Raw genomic sequence first — 15,226 nt, 5'->3', positions numbered from 1 at the left:
TAGAAGTGAAAAAACGGCAGTTGTAGCAAGCGCTAGCCAACAGTTAGCATTAGCCCGATGCTAACATGTAGCATCATGTTAGCATTCTCTGTTATTTATGTTTTTATGGGCTGTTGAACCACTTTGCTCCTCATGACCATAATATGGGCGATTCCAGATCTATAGATCTATTCAGACGGTATCTCGAATCGCCCATATATGGTCATGTTTGAAAACAGTTAAGGGGGAAAACAAGCTACAACTGCTTTTTTTCACTTCTGCTGAACAATCTGCTGTGAGAAAATATCCATATGGCCCGATTTAGACTTGACTTTATTTATGTGTGGTAAATAAGTTGATATTCCACCACAAAATGTCTAAAAAGAGTGAAAAATTGTGTTTGCCTAAAAATTCTATTTTCCCCCTAAGCGAAGCCACGCCCCCTTCTATGACGAGATGCCGTCTGTGTATATAGGGCACAATTCTCCAACCCACTTTAAAGTGCTTCAAATGACATACAATTACAAGAGGGAACCAAAGTAAACAATAATAAATTACATAACAAGTGAAGAGTGCAAATAATTGATTCAATGTCAGGGACAGCGGTGACACACGTATTCAAACATTTAAAGCAGAACTAAGTAACTCTTGCCCCTAGAGGCCATAAGCGCAACTGCAGGTATCACAGCAATTTACAATTTTTTTTTACTTATTAATTGTCTGTGAGAGTAAATACTACGCTGACAGAAAAGACAAAGAGACAGAGGGATATTGTACATCCAATTACACAATAGAAACTTTAACTGTAAATACTGTTTAAGCGGCGCTAGCCCGCAGTTAGCTTTGCCCGTTAGCCTGTTAGCTTCTTCTTCGTGATTCCATTAGTGTGCATTGGTGACGCCGACCCGGTGGCTGTCAAGGTGCAATTGTGGTTTTCTGGCCAGAGACACCGGGGGAGATGAAAGACCCTCAAATCATCACATTAACACTTGTATTACCCCCAGAGGGACTACGAAAAGGATTTGTTAAGGTAAAAAAGTTACTTAGTACTGCTTTAAAAGTCCATTTCAACATACTATGATGGCATCTCATATGTTTCTTGTCCAATATCTCAATCCCTTGTTCATACAGAGGCTTCAGAGTGAAGGCTGATGTTTGAGACCAGGCTGTGATGGAAAAAGACAAAAAGAAAAAGACTTTGCATATACAATAAAGCAGCGCGGTGTGACAACTCTCTTCTGATGAAACCAAACAGTTCAGACTTGATGTGATTCTTCTGAAAACACGGTTTACTTGACTTTGAAACTTCAGGTGTTTATCCCAGATTATACCCGAGCCTTTAGTTTCATTAACCTCCTGAATGGGTTCATGGTCTGACTCAAAAGCACCGTCAGGAGAGCTCTTGTTGATGGAGAAACACACTGAGAATGTTTTGTCTTTACGTTTAACTCGCCGTCCCCTGATCAGACGGTTCGGGTCAGGGGTTAGTGTAATCATTACGGACGGCAAATGTGATGTTGTGCTTCACTCACACTGATCTTACACAAAGTTTTAGAAACTAGAAGGTCAAACGAGGTGTCACACTGACATACAGGCTGTCAGCTCTACAGTCAGTCCAGTCACATAACATGGCAGATGCGAGTTAAAGTGGGACAGTCTGGTGTGTGTTCACCTCTGCCCAGTCAGTGCAGATGTTCTTGCTAACAACGCCGTTTACTTTCTGTGTCTTATTCACGGCTAAGAAGAAACTGTTCCGCCTGGATTTGAACATTGTCAGAGTTGAAGTCTGCCTCACATCTTTGGGAAGTCTGTTCCAGATTTTAGCAGCTTTAAACTGAACCTCACTGCGTTTAATCCTGTCTCTGGGACCAGCAGGAGCCCGCTCCCTGAGGTTCTCAGAGCGGAGAGGGTTCATATGGCTCTTACCCAGGGGTGTCAAACATACGGCCTGCGGGCCTGATTGGGCCCGCGAGATGATTTAATCCGGCCCCTGCCATGTAGAGCATAAATTCGAGAGTATGTCATAAAAAAAAGTCAGTCTCTAGCCCATTCCTGTGCGGAGTTATGATATTTTAAAGAATCACCATTCCTGCTACTGGGGGGCATTACATTTAAAAAAAAAAAGGATAGAGTTCCACACATGTCCAGCCGAGGGCACCGCCATAATAAGAGCTCAGGATATGAACAGCACATTATATAGCCATGTGGTAAATGGACAGTCTGCCCCAGGGCGGCTGTGGCTTCAATAACAGCTCACCACCACCAAGTGAATGAACAATGACTACTGCACTTTCAGGAACTTGTGACACAGGCTTGTAAAGTGAAATACAGGTGCAAGCCGTTGTTATTAATGAAGCTACAGTAATGTTGGGGCTTTGACCAAATCAAATAATTAATAAGTCACTTTTTGGAAATATTTTCTTTATTATATGCGGCCCACGACCCAAAATGAGTTTGACACCCCTGGTCTAACCTGTCAGAGATGTCCAGGTTCTAGTCTGCACTTGAGCGGCAGAGTTCTGGTCTGACCTGCTGCAGACAAACACATGGATTAATCTGGTTTGGACACAATACTTTTGATCTGGCAAAGTTTGTTTAATAGTACAAAGCTGCTGATGTTATAATGTAGAACAGGGGTAGGCAACGTCAGGCCCGGGGGCCAAATCCGGCCCTCCAGCACAGAACCTCTGGCCCTCAAGAGGATTTTGAGAAACATCATGACACAAATCAGAAAGTACTTTAACATTGTTAGGGTTCAATGGGAGAAATACTGTCAATACATCCAATGAGGTCATATTATGTACAACTCTGGCATTTGTAGAAAGTGCACTGGAAAAACAATAATACTTTCAAGGAAGAAATGACAGAAACCTACTTGAATAAAGAGATTCAATCTAAGCTTTGAGTAGATTTGGTCTGGTCTTAGATCAGATAAAACATCTCATCGCCAATGGAACAAGTCATTATTCTCTTAATTCAGATTATATTGCATAATTTCAAGTGAAAAACAAATCTGTTTAAAAGTAAAAGTTGTCTGATTTCAAACATTTAAAAAACGCTTGTTCCATTGGCATGTTCCAACAGTGTCCTAATGTGTAGAATGAGCTCAGACCTGTTCACCACAACTACCTAAAATCCTGCACTGTCACTCAAAAAGGTGTTAATTCGGGTCTGAGTTGCCGTCATGCACGTGCCTAATATAGAAGGTGCAGTTACAGGTATGACCTGAGGTGGCAGTAGTGAGTATAAAATAGCTAACTTGCACCTAGCCCATTTAAGATGGTATGTTTTCCAGTGTAGTGCTTTACTTTGGCCTAAAATTGGTGGCTTCGGCCCTTGGTCTTTTTACAATGAAAAAAATGGTCCCTCCGTTAAGAAAACCTGCCTAACCCTGATGTAGAAGTTCAGGCTGAGTCCATTATTGCTCCTAGATTTTGAAAACTTTATTTTTAGATTTCACTGTGAGTGATCACACTTTCTCTTCACTCCTGACATCAGCTTTGTTGGATTTTTGTTTTGAAAACCTTCCAGCAGAATCATGATCTAATTACAGGATCATTTGAAACCATTTTCATGATTACGCTACATTTTATTGGATTCTTGCACCAGAAGGTCAGGAATTTGTCAAATACAGAGGCAAACTTTAAGTAAAAATATTGTTTTTAAAAGACACCAAAGCATCATCATCATCAGGGGTCTAAATACACATTAGAAACAGTCTTTTATACTGGTGCTGATTATGAGTTCTTTTGAGTCTTTTTTTTTCCAAACAGAAAGCCCAGAAACACATTCATGCCTAATCTGGCGCTCGCATCACCAAAAAAGAAACAGTTTGTCCAAAAAACGTCTCCACCACCGCAGCAACAGAAGCCGAAATCTCAAAGTGCAGAGACAGATTGTCACGTTTTTCTAATTGTTACTCGTTTTGGCAGGAAAATGAAATGTGGTGAAGTTTCGCACCATTGATTCTTAATAAGAAGAGGTGAAAAATCAGGCAATTGTTATATTGTTACATTGCTGTGTCCTTGGGCAAAACACTTCTTGCACCTTGGCTGTAAATATGGTCCTGAATAAGTGGTGACTGTGGCGCAGATTAGTGTTTCCATCTAAAGAAGTGACTGACTGATATCTGGTGTTGCTTGGTCAGGTCTAAGGTTTAAAGGTGTCATATTTTCTCCATCCTGGTTCACATGGGGAGATTTTGAAATCCTCGGCAGATTTCCTGAGAGACCCCACACATTGCGATTAAAAACTCACAGGTGTAACAGTTTTGGTCGTTCCGTGTGTGAAAAAACACATCCCACACAAACCCTTTTCACTCACGGACATTCCCAGGTCAGGCGGGGAATCTCACGAAACCTCCTCAGATCTCCAGAGTAAACAAACATGGCGGCTGAAGAAGAGGCAGTGCCGTAGCTTGTTGATGTTGACTGTCTGATGGTGCGCCATGGCAACTGTTTTTGATTTTGGATTCCTAGTGCTTCCTCGTCACCTCGTCACCTTGCTTACTGATTGGCTACACGTCTGAGTCGACAGGAGACACCACACACCAGGAGAAAACAATGTTGAATATCCTCGATTTGAGATCGGAGCGGTCCCAACGTCCTTCCGAAAGAGACGAGAGGCGTCTTTACACACCACACACAGCAGGAATATCTGATAAGATGATCTTTAGAGCCATTATGAGCCATTATGATAACCGGAGCGTCCTTTAAGCCCTAAAAGCATCGATTCTACTTTTGACGGACACCGGAGAGTCATCTATACCTGGAGGAAACCTACCCAGACAGGAGAGCATGCAAACTACACACAGAAAGGGGGACAGGAGGGTGTTAGCCAAGCTCACCTCCATCATGGACAACACCCCCCACCCACTGCAAGGGACTGGAGAGGAGCTGAGCAGCTCTTTCAGTGGAAGACTGAGACACCCTCAGTGCAAGAAGGAGCAGGTCCTTCATCCCCACTGCTGTACAACAAGACTGTAAAGAAACATGTGCAATAAACCCCTGTATTCATCAACCACTTGCACTATGATGTAAACCTGCACTGCTAACACTGACTATAACTTTTTTGTTATAGTCTGTTTACTTATTATCTATTGTTTGTACTTTTTGTCCCCACAAAGTCCTTTGTATATGAGATATCACTATTTACTGTTTAATAGCTTTTTCCTCATATTTCCCGCCTATTTGCAAACCCTGAGAGTTTCTAAGAGAACGGAGCAAGTTAATTTCTCCATTGTGAGATCAATAAAGGCTTATCCTATCTTATCTTAAAGGGATATTTCTGGATTTTTGACATAGGGCCTCATTTCCTAGTTATCCAGAGTGTTGCTGATTTCTGGAGATATTTATTTTGCAACTCAAGCAGTTCTTATATTTGAAGAGTTTCGTGGCGCTAGGCTTGTGCTAGGCTAGTGCATGTCTATGGTATCAGCTAGCCTGCATTAAAAACAGTGTGACCCGCTCCACAGAGCACCTGAGGTAAATCACTTATAACACCAGACTAACCATATAAATGTCTGTGTCGATATAATCATTTTTGTTATATAACTGACCTTGCATCACATGAATGATCGCATTTTGAGGGACTATTTTCTAGCAGATCACCCCGCCGCTTTGTAGCTTATACAACCACGAAGCTGATGCTGCTCAAATATAAGACACACCCATTTATATGGTTAGTCTGGTGTTATAAGTGATTTGCCTCAGGTGCTCTGTGGAGCGGGTCAGACTGTTTTTAATGCAGGCTAGCTGATACCATAGAAATGCGCTAGCCTTGCACTAGCCTAGCGCTACGTAACCCTTCAAATATAAGAACTGCATGAGTTACAAAAACAAATATCTCCAGAAATCAACAACACTCTGGATAACTAGGAAATAAGGCCCTGTGTCAAAAATCCTGAAACATCCCTTTAACACTGGATCTTGTGACGTTGCAGAATCTTATTCAAAGAAAGACTCTGGATTGCATGGCCGCTCCTGACTGTGAATCCTCTGTCCTCAGGCCGAATGGAACAAAATGTGTCAAACGCAGTGAAGCAGTTTCCCCGCGGCTGCATCAGCGTCCGCCACCATCTTCTGACGCAATCCGGACAAAAAAACCTGAACAGAACCATCGGCCCGAGCAGTCCCTTCACGAACAAAGAGCAGACAAAAAGCCCACACAAACCTTTAAGTGGAATTGCTTCAGAAATCAGTCTTTGTTCGAGCGACTTAATGAGCTTTCCATTTGAAATGAATCTGACCTTTCTCAAATAAGTCCGCGCTGATATATTCCAATGTAATCAGCACAAAGTCTAAGAGTGCAAGTGGCAGAGTGGTTATCCCGCCTCTCAGGAGGGGATGGTGCCTTCCACTCCTGACCTCTTTGAGCAGCGTTCACTTTGCAACGTGTTTCATTTCAGTTCCAGCACAGACTTCTCTGGCAGTGAGTTTAGAGGACGTGAGGCTCCTTTCCTTTCACTTTGATTTAGCTTTTTATGAGTCTATAGAAATATCTGGAGACTGTATTGATAGTTGTCATCTCATTGACAACTTTCAGTTTAGAGTTATTGTAATTTTATTTTATGTCGACTTTTATTTTATGTCGATTTTAATTGACAAAGTTATGGGCGACATGGCAGGTGAAAACAGAGATATTTCTCTAATGGGGTCAATTTTGAGAGCTTTAGCTACAGTTTTATCCCAGAACACCTTCCTTTTATTGTCAGAATGAAAAAGTGCCTGTGAGTCGCGGGCCAAACACGGCGATGTCAAGCACGAAAAACACGTATAACTGCAAATTATTACGTTACTTTATTTTATATACTTTTAATGTTCTCGATAGCCTACATTTGCATTTGTTTCTATCTATGCAAATGCTATATTAAAACAAATGGTAACTATGGCAAAAGCCTAATTTTAGTAGAACAAAATCAACCATTGTATAAATTTAGTGCAAAAAAAAAAACACCTACAGTAACTTTACCTCATTCGGTAACTCAAAGAAAATGCCACATTATATTATTTTGAAAGTGTCAGTTCAGCATCAATTCTTTTATAAGACATTTTTTAACATGTACTGTTGTTGACGTCAACAACCTTTGTAATAAAAGTTGGAAAACTGTGAAAGTTGATGCTACAACGCTCTGTGATTGATAAATACCTTGCCCTGCCAAACTACATGCTTTTTCATAGATATATAAGACATGTAGTCTAGGAGCAGCATGATCTCAACGATTTCCCGGTGGGCGTGATTGACAGACGGCATCAACCAATCAGAGCAACACTAGATACGTCACAGCAACAAGTGGCAGGAAGCCTTTCCAAAAACATCCTTTTTTACGAGGAACGCTTTGAACGCTGTTTCTTGCTCCGGTTTTAGGGATTACATTTTTTTGCAAATGATTTAAACCAGACGAAAGAGCAGAAGAAAACATTATATAACGCGCCGCGCACGCCATTTCTATTGTTTTGGTAGAGTGTGGTGACGGCTTCCGCCTCTTGGGGGAATGAAGTCCCGCCTCTCGGCGCGTGATTGGACCGATAAATACCAAGACACCACAACAGTGTTTCCTTTAAGAGGGGGTATTATGCTTTTTTTCAATCACATGGCACCAGTCTATATCACACTACAATGATGACCAAACCTTCTGTTGGTCTGTAAGTGCAGTAAATTAGAATAACTGCCTTGTATAAAATGTCTCTCTCAAAATGGCTGTAGCGAATGTCTTGAAATAGGCCTCTGTCTCTTTAAGAACCTCTGACCCTTTCAGACACGCCCCCTCCACACGCTGTCTGTGGCATCAGTGGGGAGGGGGTTCTGCTGAGGAGCAGTGGTTGGTTGCTCGGCTGGTGACGAAAGCTCGGAGGCGTCTCCAGGAGGTGGGGGCGTTCCTAGGAGGACTCAGGCAAAGCTATCCCTAAAATGGCCGCCATCAGAGTTTTTACAGATTACTCAGAAATACGTGAATGTGCCAAGGCAACACTTCAGGCATGTTTTTAATGAGGGAATGACATAATAACATGATGTAAAGCTTGAAAAAGTCGATTTTGCATAATACACCCCCTTTAACTTTGTGAAAGGAGTGAAACAGCGCCCCCAATTTGACGCTGGTGGTCAAAAAGTGTGCTGCACCCATATTTACCTTTGAGAATGAATGGAAGAGAGTTAGCCCTGTGTTAACTCATCATTTATTAAGGCTAAATAAGGTGCAGTTATTATAAAGTGTTACCAATAGATATTTTCCTCATGTATATCAGTAATGTTGAGCAGGAGTTTGAAGCTGATATCTCACATGCAGCGCCTCACACTGTCTCTGAACGAGCCGCCGCCGCTCGACTTCAAACTCCGAACTGTCGGTAAAGTTCTGGCGCAGCGTGAACAAAACCTCGTATCTGTTTTGTCCAGAACACATTGTAAAGGCTGTGGACAAACAGAGTTCTTTTGCGATCGCCCGCTGGCACGGATTACCCGCCACACTCACACACACGGAGCAGGGACGGCCCGGAGCTGCCCTCGCCACGCCAGCCCGCTCCAGGTGCGCCGCGCCGTAAGCCGATTATCCACAGGGTGCGTTTATTTCCTATTTTCTGGCAGGACTCCAAATGTACCGCGATGATATCAGGGAGTACTTTCCTTTTTCAGAGCGGACTTTGTGGAAGCGGCGGGAAATGTGTCTCCTGCAGCGGACACAGCCTGTTCTGAGGCTGAGTATCTCTGAGGAGACACTGGTTTGAAATAAAGATACTGGTTTGAAATAGAGATACTGGTTTGAAATAGAGATACTGGTTTGAAATAGAGATACTGGTTTGAAATAAAGATACTGGTTTGAAATAGAGATACTGGTTTGAAATAGAGACGCTGGTTTGAAATAAAGATACTGGTCTAAAATAGAGATACTGGTTTGAAATAGAGATGCTGGTTTGAAATAGAGACACTGGTTTGAAATAGAGATACTGGTTTGAAATAAAGATACTGGTTTAAAATAGAGATACTGGTTTGAAATAGAGATACTGGTTTGAAATAGAGATACTGGTTTGAAATAGAGATGCTGGTTTGAAATAGAGACACTGGTTTGAAATAGAGATACTGGTTTAAAATAGCATCTTGCGTGTGTGAAAAGGTGAATGGTCCTCCTTTGTAGCAATTGAATTTCTCCATTTTGAAAACAATAAAATAATATCTTGCAAACAAGATGTCAAGAAATGTAATGGAAAAACATCTCTGGACTTTTCTCAAGAAAATATCCCGGCTTTAGGTTACATTAATATGAAGAACTCACAACATGAAGTGATTATTACAGCCTGTGGATTAAAACATATCTGTTATTCTTAAACAGTATTTTAAAAAACAAAAATAAAAGCACTGAGACCTTCCACAGTGGCCAATATTGTTTTATTCATTTAGCGTGTTCTATAATCCGACAAATACAGGGACACAAAACGGCACCGGGGGTGACCCCAATCATCGTTTCTGTCCCAAAAATATCTGAAAAACTCCCCAAAACCTGCAGACATACCGCGCGGCTGGAATTACTAATGTTTTTTTTTTACTAGATTGCAGAGCCCGTGTGCTCTTTGAACTGAAAAAGCAGCTCTCAGAGCTGGATTTGAGATTTTGTCATTTAAAATAGTGATTTTGAAACAGCCCATTTTTTGTAGCAAGGCTTAAAAAGCCGCCCAATTAAACAGCGGACCTGTCATCCCTGGTCCCAGCCTTGATTAGTTACTGCTAGCATTAGCATGCTACTGCTAGTTATGGTATTTTTCGAGGTGATCAGAATTACATTCACTGAGTGTAAAACTAGCTCAGCGATTTCATTCTATGAACAATATGAAGCTATGCAGATGTCAATGTCACTGGCTCACCACAAGGACGAAGGTTTGTCCCCACTGTGTTGCTGAACTGAGGGTGCCATTTTGTGTTTTTGTCCTAACTCTTATGTGAACAGATTTGTAATTTTCTACTTTGAATTCTGTAAGTAATATTTGACCAGTATAGTATCTGTCTTTTTACTCAAGTGACTAAATCAAGTACTTTGACCACATCTGGAGAGGTTTGAGCAAATATGCTACATTCCACCCATAGTGCCTGGGCAGGTTAATGCAACACTTACAAAAGTATATAATATTTGTGCAAATTCACACAAAATGAGGCCTAAGTTTAAGTCCTACTTTTGTCATTCTTCAGCGTTTGAAAGGTTTAAGTCGTCCACAAATGGTTTATGAACACAGTTTTGGCCTGAGGGGAATTCAAACCGGAGTTAAGCTGATATTTTATTTGCATTCACTGATAGTAATTGGATCATGATAAATTGGTTTGTTCTTGTCCTGTCCTCATTCACTCAGACGACAACGGACGAGGCCCGAGGCAGTTTTCAAACATTAAAACCCAGTTACCGTCATGTGTTGTTATTGTTGAGGGAGCTGGCCGAACACATCAATATTTAACATGTGCGACACCGAGAGGGTCCCAGAGGGGGCGCTGTCACTATGGCCGCGGGCGTTTTCATTTATTCAAACGCCCCATCACTCCGCGTGGCTTTAATACAAAATCTACTGTTTAAAGTCTCCATAATGTGTCTTCTTAGCGCATTTGGAATGTCGTCCGGGCAGCAATGGGAGGCGACCCGAGCATCTGTATAATTCAAAACTCAAATTGCCTGCGGACAGCATATTTGCCTGTTAATAATATGATGAACTGCTATAGTCACTATCTTGATTGGAGGCGAGATGGCAGACAAGACTGCAGACACCGAATATAAAAACATTGCAAATAATGCCTCCAGACTTGTCAAATATCATTACATTTGATCATTATTGAACAATATTAAGGCGATTCTCAATCTCCCTGTGTGGCCCCTCCCCTCACTGCTACATCCTCTGAGGTTTTATTGACTTGTCAATAAAACCAAGTTATGGAAAGAGCAACAACTCGTTTCTGTTTTGGTTCCACTCTCCAAGCCTAAAGTGCCCACATCTGACAAAAGACTTTGTGAAAGATCTCCATGTGAGGTTGGTCACAAATACTGACCCGTTTGGTATCCATGTGTAGCAGGAAAGGCTGTGACCGAGATGAGGCTGTAATCCAAATATGGTCATTTCCTTTCTGGGAGAGAACATCAGCTTAAGACAGGAGAAAACTCGGAAGAACTCGGTGAAACTCGGAAAATTAGAATATCGTGCAAAAGCTCATTTATATGTACTTCAACTTCAATTATACAAACAGCTGGGCCACACTCAGTTGAGGTCAGATATAAAACTTCACCTCTATTGTACTAAATTTAACAAATAAAATGAAATGTTCACTATGCTCAGTGTTTCCTTCAGATTTCAAGGGGACTGTGGTGGGAGAGAGCGCCCCCTAGGGAGGGTCTGGGGGCATTTAGATGCGTTTTCCTGCGTTCTGGTGCATTTTAAGCAATAAATAATAACTATTTTTGGCTATTATGCTGCTATGAAACAAATAATTTCTGGTAAATATACACAGGGTACAGCTTTTTTTTAGTACAAACTAATGTATTAGTGAGAAACTCTGATGCGTTTTAATTGAACATGCTTAAAGTAAAAAAAAAACAGCCTTCATCACAGCTTTCTATTAATGGATTTTAATTTATTTAATATATATTCAATTAAAGCAAACACAAAAACAAAACAAAATTTTTTTTAACTTTATTTTTAGAATTTGCCACGGGCCAATTAAAAGTGTTCCAGCAATGTCCTAATGTGTAGAATGAGCCCTATTCACCACAACTGCCTCTAAACTCCTAGCCTGAGGATCCCCACGCTGCTGTGTGCGCTCGAATCATTTCGAACTGCACAACAGCCTGGGTTTTCGCATTGGATTTGGGAACCAATCACAGAACGAGGAGGGACGGGAAGATGACGATGTGCTATTCGATATACGGAAGCTTGTAGTTTGTTTATGGATAAAACATTTAAAAAAAAAAAGTTTGTTTACAGATCCAACATGACAGCAACATGACAGCATCTGATACAATGATACGATTGGCTGTGGTTACGTGCAGACGCATGATAGACATTCATAGCGCCCAATAAACGGCAGTGTTAATTTCGTCGACTAAAATATTTAGTCTTAATTTTAGTCAAAGTGATATTTTTGACGACTAAAATTGGACTAAAACTAAATTAAAAGTTTTTCATGAGACTAAAACTATGACCAAAATGTCCAGGTATTTTAGTCGACTAAAATAAGACTAAATAAAAATGAAAGGGAGAGACTAAAATCATTCAAACTTCTCTTGACCGTCTGAAAGAGCCTCAGATCATTTAAATTCACTGCCAAAGGAGCAGCTCTGAGCTTTGTTCATGTGGAAGCAGCTCCATGAAGTCGAGGAACAAGATTAAATATGATTATGATGAATATTATAAAGGAAAAGTCAACAAAAATTGTCTTAAATTTAGTCGACTAAATTTACTTGCAATTTTAGTCGACTAAAACTAGACTAAAATCGAATTACATTTTCATCAAAAGACTAAGACTAAAACTAAATTAAAATATGTTGTCAAAATTAACACTGCACCTCACCAGACTAAATATGACTTGTGATATTTTGTCTGGCGATAGCCGGGCTACTAAAATCCTGCGCTGTCACTCAAAAAGTTCATTCACAAGCTGAATATAGAAGGTGCAGTTACGTGTATGACCTGAGATGGCAGTAATGAGTATAAAATGGCCAACTTGCATCTAGCCCCTTTGAATTACAACTTTATTTATACATTTTTACATCTTGGTTTTTGTTACTTCCTTTTCTAGCTGAGCCGGGCTGTAACTCACTGCCATGTAATCTGAGCTATTAATCTTTTTAGACAAGACCATTGGCAATTATAGCGATTTGTATGCATAAAATAACCTGCAATACATTACTAGTACTACTACTTTGACTTTTCAGGGTTCACTGTGGGGAGTTCGGACGCCACAGCACAGGGCGTGACAGAGGGGAATACTGTGTGGACATTCGGACGTGTAATAGCCCAGATTTAACCCTGTTGTTTTCTTGCGCTTTCTTTTATTTTCTTATTACTTGAGACAATGTTGTTGGAGCAGCTCCTTGGAGAACATCCAGGTCCATTAACAGTCCACACAGAAAATGAAGTCACAGACACTGGGCCCGAAGCCATTAAAGATAGGCCTGTAATTAGGAGCGTTCTCACCGAGGCAGGCGCTCGGAGCCGGGCCTGGAATCAGAAAAAAGGAAGTTGTTTCATTCAGAACGAAATAATTACGTTATTTCATTTCAGAGACAAAGACGGCGCTTACCTTCTATTCGAATTATATCAGATTTGGAGGGAAATGAAGCTGCTGTTTTTGGAGCTCATTCATGGTCGAACGGGCACAGGAATGAATGATATTCGATTTGTAAATGTCTGAAGGTCCAAGAAATAGAAGTTATGCTGTGAACCGGCAAATTTATGGTTGACACCGGTGATTAAGCGGCTGTGTTCAAAAGCAATACAACGAACAAAAGAAGTCAAGACAAACACGCTTCTGCTGTGGTGCCGTTTCAATAAGCTTCTTCAACGTCAAAAGATCCAGAGTTTTATTCATTTCATCATTCTGTGAGCAACGAGGATGAAAAAAAACATTGGTCGAACATTGTTTAGCTCGCGATGGGATAAATAATCTTTTCAGCTTGACCTGTGAGAGCCTGTAATGCTTAAAGGATCTGTATCATGCTATTTTAGCCATTCCAAAGTAAAGTATAGGCATTTATATGATATATTGTACCTCTACCACAATGGAGCATTCATTTTTGTGAGAAATATAAGTATTTTCTGGAGGTATTTTTCAAACCCAGAAAACAACCGCTCTCCCCGAGTTGATGCAGCTGATGCAACTTTTGCAGTAGTAGAAATATAATATCACAGCAAGTTACTTCACAATGCAGTTATAAAGAGTTGACATTTGCAACACAGCTTCATAAATGGCTTAAAGGGATATTTCAGGATTTTTGACATAGGGCCTCATTTCGAGTGTTGCTGTTTTCTGGAGATTTTTTGGGGGTAATTTATGCAGTTCTTCTGTTTGGAGAGTTTCGTGGCGCTAGGCTAGTAGCAAGGCTAGCGCATTTCTATGGTATCAGCTAGCCTGCATTAAACAGTGTGACCCGCTCCACAGTGCACCTGAGGCAAATCACTTATAACACCAGACTAACCATATAAATGTCTGTGTCCATAGAGTAATTTTAACCATTTTGCATTTAAAAGAACTTATATTTGAGCAGCATCAGCTTCGTGGTTGTATAAGCTACGCAGCGGCGGACTGATCTGCTAGAAAATAGTCCCTCAAAATGCGATGCAAGGTCAGTTGTATTCCAAAAATTACTCTATCGACACAGACATTTATATGGTTAGTCTGGAGTTATAATTTATTTGCCTCAGGTGCTCTGTGGAGCGGGTCAGACTGTTTTTAATGCAGGCTAGCTGATACCATAGAAATGTGCTAGCCTTGCACTAGCCTAGCGCCACAAAACTCTTCAAACATAAGAACTGCATGAATTACAAAAAAAATATATCTCCAGAAATCAGCAACACTCTGGATAACTAGGAAATGAGGCCCTATGTCAAAAATCCTGAAATATCCCTTTAAGGGGTGTGTTTGTTCCAGCTCTTCCTTGTTTTTTCTTGTTTTTATCTTTATTTCTTTCTTACAGCCATTGACGGTATAACAGAAAAAACGAAAAAGCTGTTTTACAAATCAAAATCAGGCCGTAAGACATTACATTACAGACGTCGAGCACTTCCGTTCATTTCAGACGTCAGAATGGAACAAGTCAGTCGTTCATCAGAGAGCAGGATTCAGGAGAATTACTGAGAAGTGCGTGAATGAAGCCAAAACACACTCTGAGGTTGTTTTTGATAAGGAAATAGCATAACAACATGGTTTAAGCTCCAAAAAGTCAATCTTGCATGATATAGGACCTTTAAAGGGGCTAGATGCAAGCTGGCCATTTTATACTCACTACTGCCACCTCAGGTCATATGTGTAACTGCAGCTTCTATATTAAGCTCATGCATGACGGCACTTCAGAACCGAAGTGACACCTTTTTGAGTGACAGTGCAGGATTTTAGAGGCAGTTGTGGTGAACAGGTCTGAGCTCATTCTACACATTAGGACATGGCTGGAACATGTGGGGGGAGGAAAATACATCATTTTGACATTTTTAAACTCTGTATAGTCCCTTTAAGGAAGAACAGGAGGCAGCGCGATGTAAACGAGGAAATGAATGAGGCTCTCATAGTA

General features: G+C 40.8%; 1 long non-coding RNA gene across 1 annotated transcript; it reads right to left on the bottom strand.

The window, feature by feature from the left end:
- Positions 1-11,344: 11,344 nt before the first annotated feature.
- On the bottom strand, positions 11,345-11,674 carry LOC306969056. Its single transcript, XR_013793297.1, has 2 exons — positions 11,633-11,674; positions 11,345-11,541 (listed from the first exon to the last, which is right to left on the bottom strand). It is a non-coding gene; the product is annotated as an uncharacterized lncRNA (long non-coding RNA).
- Positions 11,675-15,226: the final 3,552 nt, after the last annotated feature.

Source organism: Gobius niger, assembly GCF_951799975.1.
Source record: "Gobius niger genome assembly, chromosome: 10".
In the NCBI taxonomy this organism is placed as follows: Eukaryota; Metazoa; Chordata; class Actinopteri; order Gobiiformes; family Gobiidae; genus Gobius; species Gobius niger.
Note: the sequence above shows the minus strand (reverse complement) of the source record. Positions and strands in the feature narration are given on the sequence as shown.